Here is a 23,112-nt window from a genome sequence, read left to right on the forward strand (position 1 = left end):
TTTAACTCTCTAGCATAAAACCCGCCCTGGAGCCTACAGGGCTGCTATTTCTGTGACGCATCCTTATTAGAAAGTGTGAGGGTTTCAGTAAATGGGCAGTAGTGCGTCGGATACAAACTACATGACTCCCAGGATAGCTCTCTTGTGGAGGCTGCAGCCGTATTACTCACTAGGATAAAACCAGCTCTGGAGCCTACAGTATTTAATCTCGACGCAATTTCTGTGTCGCATCCTAATTAGAAGAGTGTGAGGGTTTCAGTAAATAGGCAGTAGTGCGTCGGATACAAACTACATGACTCCCAACAGAGCTTTCATGTGTAGGCTGCAGCCGTTTAACTCTCTAGGATAAAACCCGCCCTGGAGCCTACAGGGCTGCTATTTCTGTGTCCCATCCTTATTAGAAGAGTGTGAGGGTTTCAGTACATGGGCAGTAGTGCGTCGGATACAAACTACATGACTCCCAGGATAGCTTTCTTGTGGAGGCTGCAGCCGTTTTACTCTCTAGGATAAAACCCGCTCTGGAGCCTACAGTATTTAATCTCAATGCAATTTCTTTGTCGCATCCTAATTAGAAGAGTGTGAGGGTTTCAGTAAATTGGCAGTAGTGCGTCGGATACAAACTACATGACTCCCATTAGAGCTTTCATGTGGAGGCTGCAGCCAATTTACTCCCTAGGAGAAAACCCGCCCTGGAGCCTACAGGGCTGCTATTTCTGTGTCGCATCCTTATTAGAAGAGTGTGAGGGTTTCAGTAAATGGGCAGTAGTGCGTCGGATACAAACTACATGACTCCCAGGATAGCTTTCTTGTGGAGGCTGCAGCCGTTTTACTCTCTAGGATAAAACCCGCTCTGGGGCCTACAGTATTTAATCTCGATGCAATTTCAGAGTCGCCACCTAATTAGAAGAGTATGAGGGTTTCAGTAAATAGGCAGTGGTGCGTCGGATACAAAGTACATGAGTCCCAGGAGAGCTTTCATGTGGAGGCTGCAGCCGTTTTACTCTCTAGGATAAAACCCGCCCTGGAGCCTTCAGTACTTAATCTCGACGCAATTTCTGGGTCATATCATTATTTGAGGAGCGTGAGGGTTTCAGTAAATGGGCAGTAGTGCGTCGGATACAAACCACGATACTCCCAGGATAGCTTTATAATGCTAAGGCTGCAACCGTTTTACTCTCTAGGATAATACCGGCCGTGGAGCCTACAGGGCTGCTATTTCTGTGACGCATCCTTATTAGAAAGTGTGAGGGTTTCAGTACATGGGCAGTAGTGCGTCGGATACAAACTACATGACTCCCAGGATAGCTCTCTTGTGGAGGCTGCAGCCGTATTACTCTCTAGGATAAAACCAGCTCTGGAGCCTACAGTATTTAATCTCGACGCAATTTCTGTGTCGCATCCTAATTAGAAGAGTGTGAGGGTTTCAGTAAATAGGCAGTAGTGCGTCGGATACAAACTACATGACTCCCAAGAGAGCTTTCATGTGTAGGCTGCAGCCGTTTAACTCTCTAGGATAAAACCCGCCCTGGAGCCTACAGGGCTGCTATTTCTGTGTCCCATCCTTATTAGAAGAGTGTGAGGGTTTCAGTACATGGGCAGTAGTGCGTCGGATACAAACTACATGACTCCCAGGATAGCTTTCTTGTGGAGGCTGCAGCCGTTTTACTCTCTAGGATAAAACCCGCTCTGGAGCCTACAGTATTTAATCTCAATGCAATTTCTTTGTCGCATCCTAATTAGAAGAGTGTGAGGGTTTCAGTAAATTGGCAGTAGTGCGTCGGATACAAACTACATGACTCCCAGGAGAGCTTTCATGTGGAGGCTGCAGCCAATTTACTCCCTAGGAGAAAACCCGCCCTGGAACCTGCAGTATTTAATCTCGACGCAATTTCTGTGTCGCATCCTTATTAGAAGAGTGTGAGGTTTTCAGTAAATAGGCAGTGGTGCGTCGGATACAAACTACATGACTCCCCGGAGAGCTTTCATGTGGAGGCTGCAGCCGTTTAACTCTCTAGGATAAAACCCACCCTGGAGCCTACAGGGCTGCTATTTCTGTGTCGCATCCTTATTAGAAGAGTGTGAGGGTTTCAGTAAATATGCAGTAGTGCGTCGGATACAAACTACATGACTTCCAGGATAGCTTTCTTGAGGAGGCTGCAGCCGTTTTACTCTCTAGGATAAAACCCGCTCTGGAGCCTACAGAATTTAATTTCGATGCAATATCTGTGTCGCATCCTAATTAGAAGAGTGTGAGGGTTTCAGTAAATGGGCAGTAGTGCGTCGGATACAAACCACGATACTCCCAGGATAGCTTTATAATGCTAAGGCTGCAACCGTTTTACTCTCTAGGATAATACCGGCCGTGGAGCCTACAGGGCTGCTATTTCTGTGACGCATCCTTATTAGAAAGTGTGAGGGTTTCAGTACATGGGCAGTAGTGCGTCGGATACAAACTACATGACTCCCAGGATAGCTCTCTTGTGGAGGCTGCAGCCGTATTACTCTCTAGGATAAAACCAGCTCTGGAGCCTACAGTATTTAATCTCGACGCAATTTCTGTGTCGCATCCTAATTAGAAGAGTGTGAGGGTTTCAGTAAATAGGCAGTAGTGCGTCGGATACAAACTACATGACTCCCAAGAGAGCTTTCATGTGTAGGCTGCAGCCGTTTAACTCTCTAGGATAAAACCCGCCCTGGAGCCTACAGGGCTGCTATTTCTGTGTCCCATCCTTATTAGAAGAGTGTGAGGGTTTCAGTACATGGGCAGTAGTGCGTCGGATACAAACTACATGACTCCCAGGATAGCTTTCTTGTGGAGGCTGCAGCCGTTTTACTCTCTAGGATAAAACCCGCTCTGGAGCCTACAGTATTTAATCTCAATGCAATTTCTTTGTCGCATCCTAATTAGAAGAGTGTGAGGGTTTCAGTAAATTGGCAGTAGTGCGTCGGATACAAACTACATGACTCCCAGGAGAGCTTTCATGTGGAGGCTGCAGCCAATTTACTCCCTAGGAGAAAACCCGCCCTGGAACCTGCAGTATTTAATCTCGACGCAATTTCTGTGTCGCATCCTTATTAGAAGAGTGTGAGGTTTTCAGTAAATAGGCAGTGGTGCGTCGGATACAAACTACATGACTCCCCGGAGAGCTTTCATGTGGAGGCTGCAGCCGTTTAACTCTCTAGGATAAAACCCACCCTGGAGCCTACAGGGCTGCTATTTCTGTGTCGCATCCTTATTAGAAGAGTGTGAGGGTTTCAGTAAATATGCAGTAGTGCGTCGGATACAAACTACATGACTTCCAGGATAGCTTTCTTGAGGAGGCTGCAGCCGTTTTACTCTCTAGGATAAAACCCGCTCTGGAGCCTACAGAATTTAATTTCGATGCAATATCTGTGTCGCATCCTAATTAGAAGAGTGTGAGGGTTTCAGTAAATGGGCAGTAGTGCGTCGGATACAAACTACATCACTCCCAGGAGAGCTTTTTAATGTTAAGGCTGCAACCGTTTTACTCTCTAGGATAAAACCGGCTGTGGAGCCTACAGTACTTAATCTCGACGCAATTTCTGTGTCGCATCCTAATTAGAAGAGTGTGAGGTTTTCAGTAAATGGGCAGTAGTGCCTCGGACACAAACTAAATGACTCCCCGGAGAGCTTTCATGTGTAGGCTGCAGCCGTTTAACTCTCTAGGATAAAACCCGCTCTGGAGCCTACAGGGCTGCTATTTCTGTGACGCATCCTTATTAGAAAGTGTGAGGGTTTCAGTAAATGGGCAGTAGTGGGTCGGATACAAACTACATGACTCCCAGGATAGCTTTCTTGTGGAGGCTGCAGCCGTATTACTCTCTAGGATAAAACCAGCTCTGGAGCCTACAGTATTTAATCTCGATGCAATTTCTGTCTCGCATCCTTATTAGAAGAGTGTGAGGGTTTCAGTAAATCGGCAGTAGTGCGTCGGATACAAAGTACATTACTCCCAGGAGAGCTTTTATGTGGAGACTGCAGCCGTTTAACTCTCTAGGATAAAACCCGCCCGGGAGCCTACAGGGCTGCTATTTCTGTGTCGCATCCTTATTAGAAGAGTGTGAGGGTTTCAGTAAATGGGCAGTAGTGCGTCGGATACAAACTACATGACTCGCAGGATAGCTTTCTTGTGGAGGCTGCAGCCGTTTTACTCTCTAGGATAAAACCCGCTCTGGAGCCTACAGTATTTAATCTCGATGCAATTTCTGTGTCGCATCCTAATTAGATGAGTAGGAGGGTTTCAGTAAATAGGCAGTGGTGCGACGGATACAAACTACATGACTCCCAGAAGAGCTTTCATGTGGAGACTGCAGCCGTTTTACTCTCTAGGATAAAACCCGCCCTGGAGCCTACAGGGCTGCTATTTCTGTGTCGCATCCTTATTAGAAGAGTGTGAGGGTTTCAGTAAATGGGCAGTAGTGCGTCGGATACAAACTACATGACTCCCAGGATAGCTTTCTTGTGGAGGCTGCAGCCGTTTTACTCTCTAGGATAAAACCCGCTCTGGGGCCTACAGTATTTAATCTCGATGCAATTTCAGAGTTGCCACCTAATTAGAAGAGTATGAGGGTTTCAGTAAATAGGCAGTGGTGCGTCGGATACAAAGTACATGAGTCCCAGGAGAGCTTTCATGTGGAGGCTGCAGCCGTTTTACACTCTAGGATAAAACCCGCCCTAGAGCCTTCAGTACTTAATCTCGACGCAATTTCTGGGTCATCTCATTATTTGAGGAGCGTGAGGGTTTCAGTAAATGGGCAGTAGTGCGTCGGATACAAACTACATGACTCCCAGGAGAGCTTTCATGTGGAGGCTGCAGCCGTTTTACTCTCTAGGATAAAACCCGCCCTAGAGCCTTCAGTACTTAATCTCGACGCAATTTCTGGGTCATATCATTATTTGAGGAGCGTGAGGGTTTCAGTAAATGGGCAGTAGTGCGTCGGATACAAACCACGATACTCCCAGGATAGCTTTTTAATGTTAAGGCTGCAACCGTTTTACTCTCTAGGATAATACCGGCCGTGGAGCCTACAGGGCTGCTATTTCTGTGACGCATCCTTATTAGAAAGTGTGAGGGTTTCAGTACATGGGCAGTAGTGCGTCGGATACAAACTACATGACTCCCAGGATAGCTCTCTTGTGGAGGCTGCAGCCGTATTACTCTCTAGGATAAAACCAGCTCTGGAGCCTACAGTATTTAATCTCGACGCAATTTCTGTGTCGCATCCTAATTAGAAGAGTGTGAGGGTTTCAGTAAATAGGCAGTAGTGCGTAGGATACAAACTACATGACTCCCAAGAGAGCTTTCATGTGTAGGCTGCAGCCGTTTAACTCTCTAGGATAAAACCCGCCCTGGAGCCTACAGGGCTGCTATTTCTGTGTCCCATCCTTATTAGAAGAGTGTGAGGGTTTCAGTACATGGGCAGTAGTGCGTCGGATACAAACTACATGACTCCCAGGATAGCTTTCTTGTGGAGGCTGCAGCCGTTTTACTCTCTAGGATAAAACCCGCTCTGGAGCCTACAGTATATAATCTCAATGCAATTTCTTTGTCGCATCCTAATTAGAAGAGTGTGAGGGTGTCAGTAAATTGGCAGTAGTGCGTCGGATACAAACTACATGACTCCCAGGAGAGCTTTTATGTGGAGACTGCAGCCGTTTAACTCACTAGGATAAAACCCGCCCTGGAGCCTACAGGGCTGCTATTTCTGTGTCGCATCCTTATTAGAAGAGTGTGAGGGTTTCAGTAAATGGGCAGTAGTGCGTCGGATACAAACTACATGACTCCCAGGATAGCTTTCTTTTGGAGGCCTCAGCCGTTTTAGTCTCTAGGATAAAACCCGCTCTGGAGCCTACAGTATTTAATCTCGATGCAATTTCTGGGTCGCATCCTAATTAGAAGAGTATGAGGGTTTCAGTAAATAGGCAGTGGTGCGTCGGATACAAACTACATGACTCCCAGAAGAGCTTTCATGTGTTGGCTGCAGCCGTTTTACTCTGTAGGATAAAACCCGCCCTGGAGCCTACAGTATTTAATCTCGATGCAATTTCTGTGTCGCATCCTAATTAGAAGAGTGTGAGGGTTTCAGTAAATTGGCAGTAGTGCGTCGGATATAAACTACATGACTCCCAGGAGAGCTTTCATGTGTTGGCTGCACCCGTTTTACTCTGTAGGATAAAACCCGCCCTGGAGCCTACAGTATTTAATCTCGATGCAATTTCTGTGTCGCATCCTTATTAGAAGAGTGTGAGGGTTTCAGTAAATGGGCAGTAGTGCGTCGGATATAAACTACATGACTCCCAGGATAGCTTTCTTGTGGAGGCTGCAGCCGTTTTACTCTATAGTACAAAACTCGCCCTGGATGCTTCAGTATTTAATCTCGACGCAATTTCTATGTCGCATCCTAATTAGAAGAGTGTGAGGGTTTCAGTATATGGGCAGTAGTGGGTATGGTACAAAATATATGTCCCGGAGGAGGGCTCTTATGTGGGGGCCACAGCCGTGTTAATCTCTTGATTAATAGTTACCCTGTAGCCTGTACTATATAATCTCGACGAAATTTCTGTGTCGCATCCTCAGTAGATTTGTGCGAGGGTTTAATAAAATGGGTAGTATTGCGTCGGGTACATATTACAAGACTCCCAGGAGAGCTTTCATGTGTAGGCTGCAACCGTTTTACTCTCTAGGATAGAACACGCCCTTGAGCCTACAGTACTTAATCTCGACGCAATTTGTGTGTCGCATCCTTATTAGAAGAGTGCGAGGGTTTCAGTAAATGGGCGGTAGCGCGTCGGATACAAACTAAATGACTCCCAGGATAGCTTTCATGTGGAGGCTGCAGCCGTTTTACTCTCTAGGATAAAACCCGCCCTGGTGCCTTCAGTACTTAATCTCGACGCAATTTCTGTGTCATCTCATTATTTGAGGAGCGTGAGGGTTTCAGTAAATGGGCAGTAGTGCGTCGGATATAAACTACATGACTCCCAGGATAGCTTTCTTGTGGAGGCTTCAGCCGTTTTACTCTCTAGGATAAAACCCGCTTTGGAGCCTACAGAATTTAATCTCGATGCAATATCTGTGTCGCATCCTAATTAGAAGAGTGTGAGGGTTTCAGTAAATGGGCAGTAGTGCGTCGGATACGAACTACATCACTCCCAGGAGAGCTTTTTAATGTTAAGGCTGCAACCGTTTTACTCTCTAGGATAAAACCGGCTGTGGAGCCTACAGTACTTAATCTCGAAGCAATTTCTGTGTCGCATCCTAATTAGAAGAGTGTGAGGTTTTCAGTAAATGGGCAGTAGTGCCTCGGACACAAACTAAATGTCTCCCCGGAGAGCTTTCATGTGGAGGCTGCAGCCGTTTAACTCTCTAGGATAAAACCCGCCCTGGAGCCTACAGGGCTGCTATTTCTGTGACGCATCCTTATTAGAAAGTGTGAGGGTTTCAGTAAATGGGCAGTAGTGCGTCGGATACAAACTACATGACTCCCAGGATAGCTTTCTTGTGGAGGCTGCAGCCGTATTACTCTCTAGGATAAAACCAGCTCTGGAGCCTACAGTATTTAATCCCGATGCAATTTCTGTGTCGCATCCTAATTAGAAGAGTGTGAGGGTTTCAGTAAATAGGCAGTAGTGCGTCGGATACAAACTACATGACTCCCAAGAGAGCTTTCATGTGTAGGCTGCAGCCGTTTAACTCTCTAGGATAAAACCCGCCCTGGAGCCTACAGGGCAGCTATTTCTGTGTCGCATCCTTATTAGAAGAATGTGAGGGTTTCAGTAAATGGGCAGTAGTTCGTCGGATACAAACTACATGACTCCCAGGATAGCTTTCTTGTGGAGGCTGCAGCCGTTTTACTCTCTAGGATAAAACCCGCTCTGGAGCCTACAGTATTTAATCTCGATGCAATTTCTGTGTCGCATCCTAATTAGAAGAGTGTGAGGGTTTGAGTAAATTGGCAGTAGTGCGTCGGATACAAACTACATTACTCCCAGGAGAGCTTTTATGTGGAGACTGCAGCCGTTTAACTCTCTAGGATAAAACCCGCCCTGGAGCCTACAGGGCTGCTATTTCTGTGTCGCATCCTTATTAGAAGAGTGTGAGGGTTTCAGTAAATGGGCAGTAGTGCGTCGGATACAAACTACATGACTCCCAGGATAGCTTTCTTGTGGAGGCTGCAGCCGTTTTACTCTCTAGGATAAAACCCGCTCTGGAGCCTACAGTATTTAATCTCGATGCAATTTCTGGGTCGCATCCTAATTAGATGAGTATGAGGGTTTCAGTAAATAGGCAGTGGTGCGTCGGATACAAACTACATGACTCCCAGAAGAGCTTTCATGTGGAGACTGCAGCCGTTTTACTCTCTAGGATAAAACCCGCCCTGGAGCCTACAGGGCTGCTATTTCTGTGTCGCATCCATATTAGAAGAGTGTGAGGGTTTCAGTTAATGGGCCGTAGTTCGTCGGATACAAACTACATGACTCCCAGGATAGCTTTCTTGTGGAAGCTGCAGCCGTTTTACTCTCTAGGATAAAACCCGCTCTGGGGCCTACAGTATTTAATCTCGATGCAATTTCTGGGTCGCATCCTAATTAGAAGAGTATGAGGGTTTCAGTAAATAGGCAGTGGTGCGTCGGATACAAAGTACATGAGTCCCAGGAGAGCTTTCATGTGGAGGCTGCAGCCGTTTTACTCTCTAGGATAAAACCCGCCCTAGAGCCTTCAGTACTTAATCTAGACGCAATTTCTGGGTCATCTCATTATTTGAGGAGCGTGAGGTTTTCAGTAAATGGGCAGTAGTGCGTCGGATACAAACTACATGACTCCCAGGAGAGCTTTCATGTGGAGGCTGCAGCCGTTTGACTCTCTAGGATAAAACCCGCCCTGGAGCCTACAGGGCTGCTATTTCTGTGACGCATCCTTATTAGAAAGTGTGAGGGTTTCAGTAAATGGGCAGTAGTGCGTCGGATACAAACTACATGACTCCCAGGATAGCTCTCTTGTGGAGGCTGCAGCCGTATTACTCTCTAGGATAAAACCAGCTCTGGAGCCTACAGTATTTAATCCCGACGCAATTTCTGTGTCGCATCCTAATTAGAAGAGTGTGAGGGTTTCAGTAAATAGGCAGTAGTGCGTCGGATACAAACTACATGACTCCCAAGAGAGCTTTCATGTGTAGGCTGCAGCCGTTTAACTCTCTAGGATAAAACCCGCCCTGGAGCCTACAGGGCAGCTATTTCTGTGTCGCATCCTTATTAGAAGAATGTGAGGGTTTCAGTAAATGGGCAGTAGTTCGTCGGATACAAACTACATGACTCCCAGGATAGCTTTCTTGTGGAGGCTGCAGCCGTTTCACTCTCTAGGATAAAACCCGCTCTGGAGCCTACAGTATTTAATCTCGATGCAATTTCTGTGTCGCATCCTAATTAGAAGAGTGTGAGGGTTTGAGTAAATTGGCAGTAGTGCGTCGGATACAAACTACATTACTCCCAGGAGAGCTTTTATGTGGAGACTGCAGCCGTTTAACTCTCTAGGATAAAACCCGCCCTGGAGCCTACAGGGCTGCTATTTCTGTGTCGCATCCTTATTAGAAGAGTGTGAGGGTTTCAGTAAATGGGCAGTAGTGCGTCGGATACAAACTACATGACTCCCAGGATAGCTTTCTTGTGGAGGCTGCAGCCGTTTTACTCTCTAGGATAAAACCCGCTCTGGAGCCTACAGTATTTAATCTCGATGCAATTTCTGGGTCGCATCCTAATTAGATGAGTATGAGGGTTTCAGTAAATAGGCAGTGGTGCGTCGGATACAAACTACATGACTCCCAGAAGAGCTTTCATGTGGAGACTGCAGCCGTTTTACTCTCTAGGATAAAACCCGCCCTGGAGCCTACAGGGCTGCTATTTCTGTGTCGCATCCATATTAGAAGAGTGTGAGGGTTTCAGTTAATGGGCCGTAGTGCGTCGGATACAAACTACATGACTCCCAGGATAGCTTTCTTGTGGAAGCTGCAGCCGTTTTACTCTCTAGGATAAAACCCGCTCTGGGGCCTACAGTATTTAATCTCGATGCAATTTCTGGGTCGCATCCTAATTAGAAGAGTATGAGGGTTTCAGTAAATAGGCAGTGGTGCGTCGGATACAATGTACATGAGTCCCAGGAGAGCTTTCATGTGGAGGCTGCAGCCGTTTTACTCTCTAGGATAAAACCCGCCCTAGAGCCTTCAGTACTTAATCTAGACGCAATTTCTGGGTCATCTCATTATTTGAGGAGCGTGAGGTTTTCAGTAAATGGGCAGTAGTGCGTCGGATACAAACTACATGACTCCCAGGAGAGCTTTCATGTGGAGGCTGCAGCCGTTTGACTCTCTAGGATAAAACCCGCCCTGGTGCCTTCAGTACTTAATATCGATGCAATTTCTGTGTCGCATCCTTAATAGAAGGGTGTGAGGGTTTCAGTAAATGGGCAGTAGTGCGTCGGATACAAACTACATGACTCCCAGGATACCTTTCTTGTGGAGGCTGCAGCTATTTACTCTCTAGGATAAAACCCGCTCTGGAGCCTACAGTATTTAATCTCGATGCAATATCTGTGTCGCATCCTAATTAGAAGAGTGTGAGGGTTTCAGTAAATGGGCAGTAGTGCGTCCGATACAAACTACATCACTCCCAGGTGAGCTTTTTAATGTTAAGGCTGCAACCGTTTTACTCTCTAGGATAAAACCGGCCGTGGAGCCTACAGGGCAGCTATTTCTGTGTCGCATCCTTATTAGAAGAGTGTGAGGGTTTCAGTAAATAGGCAGTGGTGCGTCGGATACAAAGTACATGAGTCCCAGGAGAGCTTTCATGTGGAGGCTGCAGCCGTTTTACTCTCTAGAATAAAACCCGCCCTAGAGCCTTCAGTACTTAATCTCGACGCAATTTCTGGGTCATCTCATTATTTGAGGAGCGTGAGGGTTTCAGTAAATGGGCAGTAGTGCGTCGGATACAAACTACATGACTCCCAGGAGAGCTTTCATGTGGAGACTGCAGCCGTTTTACTCTCTAGGATAATACCCGCCCTAGAGCCTTCAGTACTTAATCTCGACGCAATTTCTGGGTCATCTCATTATTTGAGGAGCGTGAGGGTTTCAGTAAATGGGCAGTAGTGCGTCGGATACAAACTACATGACTCCCAGGAGAGCTTTCATGTGGAGGCTGCAGCCGTTTTACTCTGTAGGATAAAACCCGCCCTGGGGCCTACAGTATTTAATCTCGAAGCAATTTCTGTGTCGCATCCTTATTAGAAGAGTGCGAGGGTTAAAGTAAATGGGCGGTAGTGCGTCGGATACAAACTACATGACTCCCAGAATGGCTTTCATGTTAAGACTGCAACCGTTTTACTCTCTAGGATAAAACCATCTCTGGAGCCAACAGTATTTAATATCGATGCAATTTCTGTGTCGCATCCTTATTAGAAGAGTGCGAGGGTTGAAGTAAATGGGCGGTAGTGCGTCGGATACAAACTACATGAGTCCCAGGCTAGCTTTCATTTGGAGGCTGCAGCCGTTTTACTCTCTAGGATAAAAGCCGCCCTAGAGCCTTCAGTAGTTAATATCGACGCAATTTCTGTGTCATTTCATTATTTGAAGAGCGTGAGGGTTTCAGTAAATGGGCAGTAGTGCGTCGGATACAAACTACATGACTCCCAGGAGAGCTTTCATGTGGAGGCTGCAGCCGTTTTACTCTGTACGGTAAAACCCGCCATGGAGCCTACAGTATTTAATCTCGATGCAATTTCTGTGTCGCATCCTAATTAGAAGAGTGTGAGGGTTTCATGAAATAGGCAGTAGCTCGTCGGATACAAACTACATGACTCCCAGGAGAGCTTTCATGTGGAGGCTGCAGCCGTTTTACTCTCTAGGATAAAACCCGACTTGGAGCGGTCATAACTTAATCTCGACGCAATTTCTGTGTCATCTCATTATTTGAGGAGTGTGAGGGTTTCAGTAAACGGGCAGTAGTGCGTCGGATACAAACTACATGATTCCCAGGAGAGCTTTCATGTGGAGACTGCAACTGATTACTCTATAGGATAAAACCCGCCCTGGAGCCTACAGTATTTAATCTCGATGCAATTTCTGTGTCGCATCCTAATTAGAAGGGTGTGAGGGTTTCAGTAAATGGGCAGTAGCGCGTCGGATACAAACTACATGACTCCCAGGAGAGCTTTCATATGGAGTCTGCAGCCATTTTACTCTCTAGTATAAAACTCGCCCTGGAGCCTACAGTATTTAATCTCGATGCAATTACTGTGTCGCATCCTTATTAGAAGAGTGTGAGGGATTCATTAAATGGGCAGTAGTGCGTCGGATACAAACTAAATGATTCCCAGGAGAGCTTTCATGTGGAGACTGCAACTGATTACTCTCTAGGATAAAACCCGCCCTGGAGCCTACAGTACTTAATCTCGACGCAATTTCTATGTCGCATCCTTATTAGAAGAGTGTGAGGGTTCCAGTAAATAGGCAGCAGTACGTCGGATACAAACTACATGACTCCCAGGAGAGCTTTCATGTGGAGGCTGCAGCCCCTTTACTCTCTAGGATAAAACCCGCCCTGGAGCCTACAGTAATTAATCTCGATGCAATTTCTTTGTCGCATCCTTATTAGAAGAGTGTGATGGTTTCAATAAATGGGCAGTAGTGGGTCGGATACAAACTACATGACTCCCGGGAGATCTTTCATCTGTAGGCTGCAGCCGTTTCACTCTCTAGGATAAAACCCGCCCTGGAGCCTACAGGATTAATGTCGAAACAATTTCTGTGTCGCATCATTGTTACAAGAGTGCGAGGGATTCAGTATATGAGCTGTAGTGCGTATGGTACAAAGTATATGTCCCCGAGGAGGGCTCTTATTTGGGGGCCACAGCCGTGTTACTCTCTTGATTAATAATTACCCTGTAGCCTGTACTACTTAATCTCGACGCAATTTCTGTGTCGCATCCTCAGTAGATGTGTGTCAGGGATTAATAAAATGGGTAGTATTGCGTCGGATACATAATTCAAGACTCACAGGAGAGCTTTCATGTGGAGGCTGCAACCGTTTTACTGTCTAGGATAAAACCCGCCCTTGAGACAACTTTACTTAATCTCGACGCAATTTCTGTGTCGCATCCTTATTAGAAGAGAGTGACGATTTCAGTAAATTTGCAGTAGAGCGTCGGATACAAACTACATGACTCCTATTAGAGTTTACATGTGGAGGCTGCAGCCGATATACTCTCTAGGATAAAACCCGCCCTGGGGACTACAGTACTTAATCTCGATGCAATTTCTGTGTCATCTCATTATTTGAGGAGAGTGAGGGTTTCAGTAAATGGACAGTAGTGCGTCGGATAGAAACTAAATGACTCCCGGAAGAGCTTTCATGTGGAGGCTACAGCCGTTTTACTCTCTACGATAAAAGCCGCCGTGGAGCCTGCAGTAATTAATCTCGACGCAATTTCTGTGTCGCATCCTTATTAGAAGAGTGTGAGGGTTACAGTAATTGGCCAGTTGTGCGTCGGATACAAACTACATGACTCCCCGGAGAGCTTTCATGTGGAGGCTGCAGCCGTTTTACTCTCTAAGATAAAACAAGCGATGGAGCCTACAGTATTTAATCTCGACGCAATTTCTGTGTCATCTCATTATTTGAGGAGAGTGAGAATATCAGTACGTGGACAGTAGTGCGTCGGATACAAACTAAATGACTCCCCGGAGAGCTTTCATGTGTAGGCTGCAGCCGTTTAACTCTCTAGGATAAAACCCGCCCTGGAGCCTACAGTACTTAATCTCGATGCAATTTCTGTGTCGCATCCTTATTAGAAGAGTGTGAGGGTTTCAGTAAATAGGCAGTAGTGCCCCGGATACAAACTACATGACTCCCGCGCGAGCTTTCATGTGGAGGCTGCAGCCGTTTTACTCTCTAGGATAAAACCCGCCCTGGAGCCTGCAGGATTTAATGTCGAAACAATTTCTGTGTCGCATCCTTATTAGAAGAGTGCGAGGGATTCAGTATATGAGCAGTAGTGCGTATGGTACAAAGTATATGTCCCCTAGGAGGGCTCTTATTTGGGGGCCTCAGCCGTGTTACTCTCTTGATTAATAATTACCCTGTAGCCTGTACTACTTAATCTGGACGCAATTTCTGTGTCGCATCCTCAGTAGATGTGTGTCAGGGATTAATAAAATGGGTAGTATTGCGTCGGATACATAATACAAGACTCCCAGGAGAGCTTTCATGTGGACGCTGCAACCGTTTTACTGTCTAGGATAAAAACGCCCTTGAGACTATATTACTTAATCTCGACGCAATTTTTGTGTCGCATCCTTATTAGAAGAGTGTGAGGATTTCAGTAAATTTGCAGTAGAGCGTCGGATACAAACTACATGATACCCAGGAGAGTTTACATGTGGAGGCTGCAGCCGATTTACTCTTTAGGATAAAACCCGCCCTGGAGACTACAGTTCTTAATCTCGACGCAATTTCTGTGTCATCTCATTATTTGAGGAGAGTGAGGGTTTCAGTAAATGGACAGTAGTGCGTCGGATAGAAACTAAATGATTCCCGGAAGAGCTTTCATGTGGAGGCTGCAGCCGCTTTACTCTCTACGATAAAAGCCGCCCTGGAGCCTACAGTACTTTATCTCGACGCAATTTCTGTGTCATCTCATTATTTGAGGAGCGTGATGGTTTCAGTACGTGGGCAGTAGTGCGTCGGATACGAACTACATGACTCCCAGGATAGCTTTCAAGTGGAAGCTGCAGTCGCTTTACTCTCTAGAAATTTACACGCCCTGGAGCCTGCAGTACTTAATCTCGACGCAATTTCTGTGTCGCATCCTTATTAGAAGAGTGTGAGGGTTTCAGTAAATTTGCAGTAGAGCGTCGGATACAAACTACATGACTCCCAGGAGAGTTTACATGTGGAGGCTGCAGCCGATTTACTCTCTAGGATAAAACCCGCCCTGGAGACCACAGTACTTAATCTCGACGCAATTTCTGTGTCATCTCATTATTTGAGGAGAGTGAGGGTTTCAGTCAATGGACAGTAGTGCGTTGGATAAAAACTACATGACTCCCGGAAGAGCTTCATGTGGAGGCTGCAGCCGTTTTACTCTTTTCGATAAAAGCCGCCCTGGTGCCTACAGTACTTAATCTCGACGCAATTTCTATGTCGCATCCTTATTAGAAGAGTGTGAGAGTTTCAGTAAGTGGGCAGTAGTGCGACGGATACAAACTAAATGTCTCCCCGGAGAGGTTTCATGTTAAGGCTGCAACCGTTTTACTCTCTAGGATAAAACCGGCCCTGGAGCCTACAGTACTTAACCTCGATGCAATTTCTGTGTCGCATCCTTATTAGAAGAGTGTGAGGTTTTCAGTAAATGGGCAGTAGGGCGTCGGATACAAACTACATGACTCCCAGGAGAGTTTACATGTGGAGGCTGCAGCCGTTTTACTCTCTAAGATAAAACTCGCGATGGAGCCTACACTATTTAATCTCGACGCAATTTCTGTGTCATCTCATTATTTGAGGAGAGTGAGGGATTCAGTAAATGGACAGTAGTGCGTCGGATAAAAACTACAGGACTCCCGGAAGACCTTCATGTGTAGGCTGCAGCCGTTTTACTCTCTTCGATGAAAGCCGCCCTGGTGCCTACAGTACTTAATCTCTACGCAATTTCTGTGTCATCTCATTATTTGAGGAGCGTCATGGTTTCAGTATGTGGACAGTAGTGTGTCGGATACGAACTACATGACTCCCAGGATAGCTTTCAAGTGGAAGCTGCAGTCGCTTTACTCTCTAGAATTTTACACGCCCTGGAGCCTGCAGTACTTAATCTCGACGCAATTTCTGTGTCGCATCCTTATTAGAAGAGTGTGAGGGTTTCAGTAATTGGCCAGTTGTGCGTCGGATACAAACTACATGACTCCCAGGAGAGCTTTCATGTGGAGGCTGCAGCCGTTTTACTCTCTAAGATAAAACTCGCGATGGAGCCTACAGTATTTAATCTCGACGCAATTTCTGTGTCATCTCATTATTTGAGGAGAGTGAGGGTTTCAGTAATTGGCCAGTTGTGCGTCGGATACAAACTACATGACTCCCAGGATAGCTTCCTTGTGGAGGCTGCAGCCGTTTAACTCTCTAGTATTAAACCCGCTCTGGAGCCTACAGTATCTAATCTCGATGCAATTTCTGTGTCGCATCCTAATTAGAAGAGTGTGAGGGTTTCAGTAAATGGGCAGTAGTGCGTTGGATACAAACTACATCACTCCCAGGAGAACTTTCATGTTAAGGCTGCAACCGTTTTACTCTCTAGGATAAAACCCGCCCTGGAGCCTACAGTACTTAATAAGGACGCAATTTCTGTGACGCATCCATATTAGAAGAGTGTGAGGTTTTCAGTAAATAGGCAGTAGTGCCTCGGATACAAACTACATGACTCACGGCCGAGCTTTCATGTGGAGGCTGCTGTCGTTTTACTCTCTAGTATAAAACTCGCCCTGGAGGCTACAGTATTTATTCTCAACGCAATTTCTGTGTCGCATCCTTATTAGAAGAGTGTGAGGGTTACAGTAAATGGGCAGTAGTGCTTCGGATACAACCTACATGACATCCCGGAGAGCTTTCATGTGTAGGCTGCAGCCGTTTCACTCTCTAGGATAAAACCCGCCCTGGAGCCTACAGTATTTAATCACGACGCAATTTCTGTGTCGCATCCTTATTAGAAGACTGTGAGGGTTTCAGTAAATGGGCAGTAGTGCGTCGGATACAAACTACATGACTCCCAGGAGAGCTTTCATGTGGAGGCTGCAGCCGTTTTACTCTCTAGGACAAAACCCGCCATGGAGCCTTCAGTACTTAATCTCGACGCAATTTCTGTGTCATCTCATTATTCGAGGAGCGTAAGGGTTTCAGTAAATGGGCAGTAGTGCGTCGGATACAAACTACATGACTCCCAGGAGAGCTTTAATGTGGAGGTTGCAGCCAATTTACTCTCTAGGAGAAAACCCGTCCTGGAACCTGCAGTATTTAATCTCGACGCAATTTCTGTGTCGCATCCATATTAGAAGAGTGTGAGGGTTTCAGTAAATAGTCAGTAGTGCGTCGGATACAAACTACATGACTACCAGGATAGCTTTCTTGTGGAAGCTGCAGCCGTTTTACTCTCTAGGATAAAACCAGCTCTGGAGCCTACAGTATTTAATCTCGATGCAATTTCTGTGTCGCATCCTAATTAGAAGAGTGTGAGGGTTTCAGTAAATGGGCAGTAGGGCGTCGGATACAAACTACATCAGTCCTAGGAGAGCTTTCATGTTAAGGCTGCAACCGTTTTACTCTCTAGGATAAAACAGGCCCTGGAGCCTACAGTAAATAATCTCGACGCAATTTCTGTGACGCATCCATATTAGAAGAGTGTGAGGGTTTCAGTAAATAGGCAGTAGTGCGTCGGATACAAACTACATGACTCCCAGGATAGCTTTCTTGTGGAAGCTGCAGCCGTTTTACTCTCTAGGATAAAACCAGCTCTGGAGCCTACAGTATTTAATCTCGATGCAATTTCTGTGTCACATCCTAATTAGAAGAGTGTGAGGGTTTCAGTAAATGGGCAGTAGGGCGTCGGATACAAACTACATCAGTCCTAGGAGAGCTTTCATGTTAAGGCTGCAACCGTTTTACTCTCTAGGATAAAACAGGCCCTGGAGCCTACAGTAAATAATCTCGACGCAATTTCTGTGACGCATCCATATTAGAAGAGTGTGAGGGTTTCAGTAAATGGGCCGTAGTGCGTCGGATACAAACTAAATGACTCCCCGGAGAGCTTTCATGTGTAGGCTGCAGCCGTTTAACTCTCTAGGATAAAACCCGCCATGGAGGCTACAGTATTTAAATTCGACGCAATTTCTGTGTCGCATCCTTATTAGAAGAGTGTGAGGGTTTCAGAAACTGGGCAGTAGTGCGTCGGATACAAACTACATGACTTCCAGGAGAGCTTACATGTTAAGGCTGCAACCGTTTTACTCTCTAGGATAAAACCCGCCCTGGAGCCTACAGTATTTAATCACGACGCAATTTCTGTGTTGCATCCTTGTTAGAAGAGTGTGAGGGTTTCTGTAAATGGGCAGTAGTGCGTCGGATACAAACTACATGACTCCCCGGAGAGCTTTCATGTGGAGGCTGCAGCCATTTTACTCTCTAGCATATAAACCGCCCTGGAGCCAACAGTACTTAAACTTGACGCAATTTCTGTGTCGCATCCTTATTAGAAGAGTGTGAGGGTTTCAATTAATGGGCAGCAGTGCTTCGGATACAAACTAGATGACACCCCAGAGAGCTTTCATGTGTAGGCTGCAGACGTTTTACTCTCTAGGATAAAACCCGCCCTGGAGCCTACAGTAGTTAATCTCGACGCAATTTCTGTGTCGCATCCTTATTAGAAGAGTGTGAGGGTTTCAGTAAATGGGCAGTAGTGCGTCGGATACAAACTACATGACTCCCAGGAGAGCTTTCATGTTAAGGCTGCAACCGTTTCACTCTCTAGGATAAAACCGGCCCTTGAGCCTACAGTACTTAATCTCGACGCAATTTCTGTGTCGCATCATTATTTGAAGAATTTGAGGGTTTCAGTAAATAGGCAGTAGTGCCTCGGATATAAACTACATGACTCCCAGGAGAGCTTTCATGTGGAGGCTGCAGCCGTTTTACTCTCAAGTATAAAACTCGCCCTGGAGGCTACAGTATTTAATCCTGACGCTATTTCTGGGTCGCACCCTTATTAGAAGAGTGCGAGGGATTCAGTATATGGGCAGTAGTGCGTATGGTACAAACTATATGTCCCCGAGGAGGGCTCTTATGTGGGGGCCACAGCCGTGTTACTCTCTTGATTAACAGTTGCCCAGTAGGCTGTACTATTTAATCTCGACTCAATTTCTGTGTCATCTCATTATTTGAGGAGTGTGAGGGTTTCATTAAATGGGCATTAGTGCGTCCGATATAAACTACCTGACTCCCAGGAGACCTTCCATTTGGAGGCTGCAGCCAATTTACTCTCTAGCATAAAACCCGCCCTGGAACCTACAGTTTTTAATCTCGACGCAATTTCTGTGTCGCATCCTTATTAGAAGAGTGTGAGGGTTTCAGTAAATGGGCAGTAGTGCTTCGGATACAAACTACATGACACCCCGGAGAGCTTTCATGTGTAGGCTGCAGCCGATTTACTCTCTAAGATAAAACCCGCCCAGGAGCCTTCAGTACTTAATCTCGACGCAATTTCTGTGTCATCTCATTATTTGAGGAACGTGAGTGTTTCAGTAAATGGGCAGTAGTGCGTCGGATACAAACTAAATTACTCCCAGGGAGAGCTTTCATCTGGAGGCTGCAGCCAATTTACTCTCTAGGAGAAAACTCGCCCTGGAACCTGCAGTATTTAATATCGACGCAATTTCTGTGTCGCATCCTAATTAGAAGATTGGGAGGGTTTCAGTAAATGGGCAGTAGTGTGTCGGATACAAACTACATCACTCCCAGGAGAGCTTTCTTGTTAAGGCTGCAACCGTTTTACTCTCTAGGATAAAATCCGTTCTGGAGCCTACAGTATTTAATCTCGACGCAATATTTGTGTCGCATCCTGATTAGAAGAGTGTGAGGGTTTCAATAAATGGGCAGTAGTGCGTCGGATACAAACTATATGACTCCCAGGAGGGCTTTCATGTGGAGGCTGCAGCCGTTTTACTCTCTAGGATAAAACCTGCCCTGGAGCCTTCAGTACCTAATCTCGACGCAATTTCTGTGTCATCTCATTATTTGAGTAGTATGATGGTTTCAGTAAATGGGCAGTAGTGCGTCGGATACAGACTACATGACTCCCAGGATAGCTTTCATGTGGAGGGTGCAGCCGTTTTCTCTCTAGGATAAACCCCGCCCCGGAGCCTACAGTATTTAATCTCGACGCAATTTCTGTGTCGCATCCTTATTAGTAGATGGTGAGGGTTTCAGTAAATGGGAAAATAGTGCGTCGGATAGAAACTACATGACTCCCAGGAGAGCTTTCATGTGGAGGCTGCAGCCGTTTTACTCTCTAGGATAAAACTCGCCCTGGAGCCTGCAGTACTTAGTCGCGACGTAATTTCTGTGTCGCATCCTTATTAGAAGAGTGTGAGGGTTTCAGTAAATGGGCAGTAGTGCGTCCGATACAAACTACATTACTCCCAGGAGAGCTTTCATGTGGAGGCTGCAGCCGTTTTACTCTCTAGGATAAAACCCGCCCTGGAGCCTAGAGTATTTAATCTCGACGCAATTTTTGTGTCGCATCCTCATTAGAAGGGTGTGAGGTTTTAAATAAATGGGCAGTAGTGCGTCGGATACAAACTATATGACTCCCAGGAGAGCGTTCATGTGGAGACTGCAGCCGTTTTACACTCTACGATAAAAATCGCCCTTGAGCCTTCAGTACTTAATCTCGACGCAATTTCTGTGTCATCTCATTATTTGAGTAGTATGATGGGTTCAGTAAATGGGCAGTAGTGCGTCGGATACAAACTACATGACTCCCAGGAGAGCTTTCATGTGGAGGCTGCAGCCGTTTTAATCCCTAGAATAAAACCCGCCCTGGTGCCTACAGTAATTAATCTCGATGCAATTTCTGTGTCGCATCCTAATTAGAAGAGTGTGAGGGTTTCAGTAAATGGGCAGTAGGGCGTCGGATACAAACTACATCAGTCCCAGGAGAGCTTTCATGTTAAGGCTGCAACCGTTTTACTCTCTAGGATAAAACCGGCGCTGAAGCCTACAGTAAATAATCTCGACACAATTTCTGTGAAGCATCCATATTACAAGATGGTTCAAATAGCTCTGAGCACTATGGGACTCAACTGCTGAGGTCATTAGTCCCCTAGAACTTAGAACTAGTTAAACCTAACTAACCTAAGGACATCACAAACAACCATGCCCGAGGCAGGATTCGAACCTGCGACCGTAGCGGTCTTGCGGTTCCAGACTGCAGCGCCGTTAACCGCACGGCCACTTCGGCCGGCATATTAGAAGAGTGTGAGGGTTTCAGTAAATGGGCAGTAGTGCGTCGGATACAAACTACATGACTCCCAGGAGAGCTTTCATGTGGATGCTGCAGCCAATTTACTCTCTAGGCAAGAACCCGTCCTGGAACCTGCAGTATTTAATCTCGACGCAATTTCTGTGTCGCATCCTTATTAGAAGAGTGTGAGGGTTTCAGTAAATGGGCCGTAGTGCGTCGGATACAAACTAAATGACTCCCCGGAGAGCTTTCATGTGTAGGCTGCAGCCAATTTACTCTCTAGGCGAGAACCCGTCCTGGAACCTGCAGTATTTAATCTCGACGCAATTTCTGTGTCGCATCCTTATTAGAAGAGTGTGAGGGTTTCAGTAAATGGGCCGTAGTGCGTCGGATACAAACTAAATGACTCCCCGGAGAGCTTTCATGTGTAGGCTGCAGCCGTTTAACTCTCTAGGATAAAACCCGCCATGGAGGCTACAGTATTTAAATTCGACGCAATTTCTGTGTCGCATCCTAATTAGAAGAGTGTGAGGGTTTCAGTAAATGGGCAGTAGGGCGTCGGATTCAAACTACATCAGTCCCAGGAGAGCTTTCATGTTATGGCTGCAACCGTTTTACTCTCTAGGATAAAACCGGCCCTGGAGCCTACAGTAAATAATCTCGACGCAATTTCTGTGACGCATCCATATTAGAAGAGTGTGAGGGTTTCAGAAACTGGGCAGTAGTGCGTCGGATACAAACTACATGACTCCCAGGATAGCTTTCTTGTGGAGGCTGCAGCCGTTTTACTCTCTAGGATAAAACCCGCTCTGGAGCCTACAGTATTTAATCTCGATGCAATTTTTGGGACGCATCCGAATTAGAACTGTGTGAGGGTTTCAGTAAATAGGCAGTGGTGCGTCGGATACAAACTACATGACTCCCAGAAGAGCTTTCATGTGGAGACTGCAGCCGTTTTACTCTCTAGGATAAAACCCGCCCTGGAGCCTACAGGGATGCTATTTCTGTGTCGCATCCATATTAGAAGAGTGTGAGGGTTTCAGTATATGGGCAGTAGTGCGTCGGATACAAACTACATGACTCCCAGGATAGCTTTCTTGTGGAGGCTGTAGCCGATTTACTCTCTAGGATAAAACCCGCTCTGGAGCGTACAGTATTTAATCTCGATGCAATTCCTGTGTCGCATCCTTATTAGAAGAGTACGAGGGATTCTGTATATGGGCAGTAGTGCGTATGGTACAAACTATATGTCCCCGAGGAGGGCTCTTATGTTGGGGCCACAGTCGTGTTACTCTCATGATTCACAGTTGCCCTGTAGGCTGTACTATTTAATCTCGAAGCAATTTCTTTGTCGCATTCTCAGTAGATGTGTGTGTGGGTTTAATGAAATGGGTCGTATGGCGTCGGATACATAATACAAATCTCCCAGGAGAGCTTTCATGTGGAGGCTGCAACCGTTTTACTCTCTAGGATGAAACCCGCCCTGGAGCCTACAGTTCTTAACCTCGGCGTAATTTCTGTGTCTCATCCTTATTAGAAGAGTGTGAGGGTTTCAGTAAATGCCAGTAGTGCGTCGGATACAAACTAGATGACTCCCGGCAGAGCTTTCATGTGGAGGCTGCAGCCCTTTTACTCTCTAGGATAAAACCCGCCATGGAGCCTATAGCACTTAATCTCGACGCAATTTCTGTGTCGCATCCTTATTAGAAGAGTGTGAGGGTTTCAGTCAATTTGCAGTAGTGCGTCGGATACAATCTACATGACTCCCAGGAGAGATTTCATGTGCAGGCTGCAGCCGTTTCACTCTCTAGGATAAAACCCGCCCTGGAGCCTGCAGTACTTAGTCTCGACGTAATTTCTGTGTCGCAACCTTATTGGAAGAGTGTGAGGGTTTCAGTAAATGGGCAGTAGTGCGTCGGATACAAACTACATGACTCCCAGGAGAGCATTCATGTGGAGGCCGCAGCCGTTTACTCTCTAGGGTAAAAACCGCCCTGGAGCCTGCAGTACTTAGTCTCGACGTAATTTCTGTGTCGCATCC

The sequence above is a fragment of the Schistocerca nitens genome, chromosome 4 (assembly GCF_023898315.1).
Source record: "Schistocerca nitens isolate TAMUIC-IGC-003100 chromosome 4, iqSchNite1.1, whole genome shotgun sequence".
In the NCBI taxonomy this organism is placed as follows: Eukaryota; Metazoa; Arthropoda; class Insecta; order Orthoptera; family Acrididae; genus Schistocerca; species Schistocerca nitens.